This window comes from Nannospalax galili, unplaced genomic scaffold (assembly GCF_000622305.1).
Source record: "Nannospalax galili isolate Female #2095 unplaced genomic scaffold, S.galili_v1.0 scaffold2294, whole genome shotgun sequence".
In the NCBI taxonomy this organism is placed as follows: Eukaryota; Metazoa; Chordata; class Mammalia; order Rodentia; family Spalacidae; genus Nannospalax; species Nannospalax galili.
The window spans coordinates 167,483-173,648 of NW_008334953.1; positions in this window are offsets into that span (position 1 = coordinate 167,483).

Below are 6,166 nucleotides of genomic sequence, written 5' to 3' on the forward strand. Positions count from 1 at the left end.
GTGCACCCATGTCATGCAATGCCCATGGAGGACAGAAGAGGCTGTTGGATCCCCTGGAACTGGAGTTATGGATAGTTGTTAGCTGCCATTTGGGTGTTGGGAATCTAACTCGAGTCTTCTGCAAGAACAGTCAGTGTTCTTAACCACTGAGAAATCTCTCTAGACCCAGATATTTAGATTTTAATAAATTGTGAAGAATTTAATTCTACTGGGGATTGCATTAAATCTATAAATTGCTTTTTGTAGGATGGCCATTTCCATAATATTAATACTGCCAACCCATGTGCATAGGAAATCTCTTCAAATTCTTGTGTCTTCCTTTCCTTAATTTCTTTCTCCAATGTTCTGAAGTCTTTATTATATAGGTATTTCACTTCCCTGATAAGGTTTATTTTTAGGTATTGTTTTTCTAAGCTACTGTGAATGGAGTTATTTCCTTGATTTCTTTCTCTGTCTTTCCTTCTTGGTGTATAGTAAGTCTACTGATTTTGGTATTTTAATTTTGTAACCTGTCACTTTGCTGAAAGTTTTTTTATCAACTCCAGGGGTTTCATGGTGCAGTCTTTGGGGTCTTTCATATATAAAATTATGTTTTTTGCATATAAGGATACTTTGACTTCTTTCTAGCCCATTTGTATCCCATTTATTTTAGTCTCTTGTCTTAATGCTATTTCTAGGACTTCAAGCACTATATTAAATAGGAGTGATAAAATTTGCATAAAACTCCTTAGGTATTTTCCTTTCACAAGTTGGAACATTAGCTGAATGGAATCTTGCCCTGAGGGCACCCTTCCCATTTTTTTCCAGTGCAGAATAGGAGTCCTCTTCTAAATGTTCTAACTTCTTTAACAATCATAGAAACTCTTTCAGTACATGCCTTAGCTGCAACACTAAACTTCCTAGTGCTCCTTTTAATGCAACCTATACATTTTTTGTTTGTACACCATTTTTTTAATATGGTAGACCTGCATAAGCATCACCATTAAGTATATAAAAATATTAATGCTGTGCTGTCTTGAAATTTCATCTACCAAAGATTTTAGTTTATTACATTTTATTAGTTCAGACTTACACAAGTTCTTAGGATCTGGGAAGAAGGCAGCCAGATTCTTTAACAAAATATCGCAGGAATGGGCTCTATCCCAGTTGCTGTTTAGGTACTTCTGCCCTTCTACCTGTGAAACATCTTGAGATAAGACTTTATTAGAATGGACCCTTAAGCTGTGATTATGTCATTCAACTATTTTTCTAATTCTAAGATCCGAAGGCTTCTATAGTACGTTTCTGTTGCTGTGATAAAACACCATGAAGAAAACAACTTATTTAAGTAAGGCTTTACTTTTTTCTACAATTTGAGGGGTGAGTCCATAATGGTGAGAGGCATGACAGAGGAAAAGCTGAGTGCTTACCTTGTCAAACACATGCAAGAAACAAGAGAGAGAGAGAGAGAGAGAGAGAGAGAGAGAGAGAGAGAGAGAGAATGGAAGTGGGGCAAGATATGAACTCTCAAAGCTCTCTTGAAGTGACATACTTAGTCCAGCAAGGCCACACCTCCTAAACCTCTGCAAACAGCACTACCAACTAGGGGCCAAGTGTTCAAATATTTGAACCTTTGAAGGACATTTTCATTCAAATCACATTACAAAATTGTATGAGCCTTTATTTGGTGTGTACATTTAGAATTGTAATTTTTTCTTGTTGGATTGATCCCTTATCAGTATGTAATCATTCTCTATTTTGAAAGCAATTTCTTTGAAGTTTATTTTACCAGATATCAGAATAGCATTGCTTTCTTGCTTCCTGGTATAATTTTCATACATTTTTCCATCCTTTCATGGTAAGATGCTATTAATCCTTGCCTGTAAGATGTGTTCCTTGGAGGCAGCAAAAAGAAGGGTTTCATTTTCTAATCCAATCTACTAGGTGGTGTCTTTTAGTGAGTGAATTGAGAACATTGCTATTTATAATTAATACTGAAAGGTTTGTTTTGCTTCCTGTCATTTTGTTAATTTTATTGTGTTTGGGACAGCTTTAGTCTACATTTGTATGATGAGTGTCACAGCATTGTTTATTTTTTTCCTCCTATTATTCCTTGAGTGTGTTTTCCATTTTCTTTAGACTAATGTATTTTATCCAGTATCTTCCATATGAATGGTTTTGTGATCTTGAATCCCTTTTCTGCTTTTATCATGGAAAGTTTTTCTTTCACCTTCATTTATGACAGATATTTTTTCTGGGTATGTGAGATTGAGTTTGGAGTTCGGTCTTTCAGAATTTGTAGGATATTAATCCAAATCCTTCTTGCTTTCATTGTTTGGACTGAAATGTCAGGCATTACTCTATGGGCCTGCCTTTGTATGTGCCTTGGCCCTTCTCTTTTGCAGCATTTAATATATTGTTCTTTATTCTGTACATTTAATGCTTTGAATAGAATATGGTGTGTGGATTTCTTATTCTATTCCTGATATTTTGTGTTCTGTGTACATCTTGTATCTGGAAGAATTTCTCCACACCTACATTTTGAGGGGTTCTCTATTACAAATATTTTAAAGATATTTTCTCTGCCTTTCACATGAAATTATTCTTCTTTTTGTATACGCATAATACTCAATTTTTGCTCTTTCCACACTTTAAAAAACAAACACATCAATCATAACTGAATGATCCAATTCCTGTTTTTTGTCTTAATACCCTGATAGTCTCTCTTCTCTATGATCCATTCTATTAGTTAGGCTATCTACAGAATTTTAAATTTGATCTATTTTCTTTTTCAGTTGTCATCTTTTCTATTTGTGTACTCTTTAGTATTTTAATCTCTTTTCAAAATTATGCTTGCATATATTATATTTATTTCCTTATTTCTTTCAGCTGTCTGTGTTGTTTTGGAAAATATTAAATCTTATTTGAGTTGATTTATTACATATATAAACACTCTTGAATTCTTTATTTGGAATTTAATCTAAGTCACTTTGGTTTTATTTTATTTTTCATTGATTCTTCAAGAATTTCATACAAAGTATTTTTATTACCCTCAGATCACATTCCTCTTCTCCACCCCCACCCTGCCACTCCTTCTATTCCATGTTTTCAATTATTATTTTTCTTTGTATTTTTATTGACTTTTTTGAGTATTTCATACAATATACCTCATTCATTTTTAAGCGCCCTCCCCGTTCTGCACTCCCAAATGGCCCCCAAGTGGATTTTATGCATTCTGTCATATATGTTAAGGATGATTGAGCCAAGTTTGTATCTGCAAATGTTCATTGGCGTGAATCCATCCACTGGATACTGGCCAATCTATGTTATGTCACTAGCTTAAAGAAAACCAGCTCTTGCTCTTCCAGTAGTCATCTGTTGCCAATAATTCCTCAACTAGATTTGAGGCTTTTATCCACTCCTGTACTTCAATCTGTGTTTTTGTCTGGTTTGAGCTTGTATAGGTCTTGTGTATGATATCAGCATTGCTGTGAGTTCCTATGAGCAATTTCTTAGCCACCTGGAAAACTCCTTTTCCTTGCAGTCATCTGCAAACCTGGCTCTTACAGTGTTTCTGCCACTTTGACCATAATGATCCCTGAGGCTTAGGTGGCAGAGGTTTAATATAGGTGTCTTATCCAGGGACAAGCATGCTGCAGTCTCATTCTCTGCACTTTGGCTAGTTGTACCAAAGTGCTTATCATCATCTGTTACATGAGGACAATTCAATGGTGACTTGAAAATGCAATAGCATTCTTTCTGTCCTGTTTCTTTATGTTCTCTGAACTTTATATGTAGAGGTTCCATTGTAGATGCATCACTTAGGGCTTGGCATCTCATAGATACTTATTTTGTGCATTTGACCAGTTGTGGAACTCTGAAATTGTCTTCATCTGTTGCAGCAAAAACCTTTTTGATGAGTCATGAGGTGTACACTTGTCTGTAAAAAATAAAGATACATATTTAGAATATACTAAAAAATTATGTTGGTCTAGGGTTGTGACAAAAGTGCTGCTTTTGTTCTTTTTGGATCTCTGATTTCTCTAACCATATATATTTGGCTATGTTTATACTATCACACATAAGTTCCTTTCCACTGAGCAAGCCTTAATTCCAATTAAACAAGTGTTGATTACCCCCAAGAAAAAAGTGCCAATACTACACCAGCAGGTAGTATGCTGGGTGTGTCATTTTTGTGTTTATTATGTTTTACAGCTGTGGAGGATCATTGCTTGGCTTTTCTCTCTAGGCAGTTTTTTTATACTATTGGAGCTAGTCTTTAGGGAGGAGGCTTTTCACATCAATTCCAGCTAGATTGCAATACACTTGTGTTCGAAGTGTGGTCTTTCTTCAGCAGTAGGTTCTAACCTAGTTCATGGAGGCAATCAAGTGCTGTGGAAATAGCCTGTGCTATTTTGGGAATCTCTTAGACTACCCTGACAACAATTTGAAGGGAGGTGTTCTCCTGCTTTGTGCTGTCTTTATTTATGTAGTGTTCAGCTATACACATGCACTTGTATTTCTTTTGTATGTATATTTTTCAGTGGTCTTTTAAACTAATACAGTTCTTTCTGGTTTTGCTCACCCACTAATATTTATCTCTTCTCTCCTCCTGTATCCTCCCTCTCCACTTAAATTATGCCCATTTTCCCCATTTCTCCCTTGATAGCACCAGTCTCCTTTGCCCCTGTCTTTTGTGCTCCTTTTTTCCCTTTATCCCATGGTTCCTTTCCATGTTCCTGAGTCCCGTGGTTGCATCAGGATATATACTCACATCTAAAGATTTGAAGGTTAGATTTACATATGTCAGAGGATATATGTTGCTTCTTTTTCTGAGTCTGTGTTACTTCACTTAATATAGCAGCTTCTTATTCCAACCATTTACCTGCAAATGTCATGATTTTGTATTTCTTTACTGCTGAATAGAACTTCTTTATAAAACCTACCACATTTTCACTATCCATTCATCAGTTGAGGGACATTTAGCTATTATGAAAAGACCAGCAACATATATGACTGCTCAAGGGTGTCTGCAGTAGGATGAGTTATTTGCATATGGGCCAAAGAGTGATGTAACTGGATATGATATATTTATTGTTAGTTTTAAAAATAGTTCTCCATATGGATTTCCACAGTGGTTTTACCAGTTTAGAGTCCCACCAGCAGTGAATGAGGTTCACTATTCTTTGCATCCTTGCCAGCATTTTCTCCTTAATTTCTGTCTGACTGTGGAAAGATAAAATCTTTAAATAGTTTTAATTTGCATTTCATTAAATACTAGGAATGTTAAACCCTTTTAAAGGTGTTGCCTATCAACTTTTATTCCTTCTTTTGAGATCTTTCTGTTCAGATCCATTGCCCATTCTGTAATTGGGTCATGTGTTTGTTTGATTCTTCATTTTTTGAATTTTTTGTTGTATTTTTCATATTTAACCGCTCAGTTGTATAGTTGGTACAGATATTCTGTCTGTTGGTTTTCTCTTCACTGCTGTGCAGAGAAACTTTAGTTTCATGAGGTTCCATTTGTCAATTGTTGACCTTAATTCCCAAGCTACTGATGTCTGAGTTAATATAGTCTTTTCCTGCACCTACTTCTTGCAGGGTATTACCTTTTTTTGAGAGTTTCACAGTTTTAGATTTCACATGTGGTCTTTGATCCATTTGGAGTTGAATTTCATGCAGGGAAAAAAGAGTCTAATTTCATTATTCTACAGGTTTAAATCCAGTTTTGCCAGCACCATTCGTTGAAGATGCTATCTTTTCTCCAGTATGTGTTCTTAGCAGGTTTGTTAAGTATCAGGTGATTGATGTTGTGTACAGTCATGTTTGGGTCTTTTATTTTATTATTTTTTGTCATTTTGAGGCAGGGTCTACCTGTAGCCCCAGCGAGCCTGGAATTTGCTACGTAGAGCAGGCTGGTGTTGGGAGCTATTGAATAAGTGCAGCCATTATGTACATTGAGCTGTGGCAGGCTTGCTTGTTTACTTAGAGTTTGTGTTTTGCACACCAGTACCTAATCTGCCAAGTCAGGAGGAATGTGTAGTTCACAACAAGTATTTGACAGCTCCTTGGCCCTCAGATACAGGTGGGAAAAACAGCTGTTGAAGCTAATTGAGTTAAGCAAATGGTGGCTGTCTCTGATGTTCTACTGTATAAAAAGGCTGAGCTAAAATAAACTGGGCCTGCA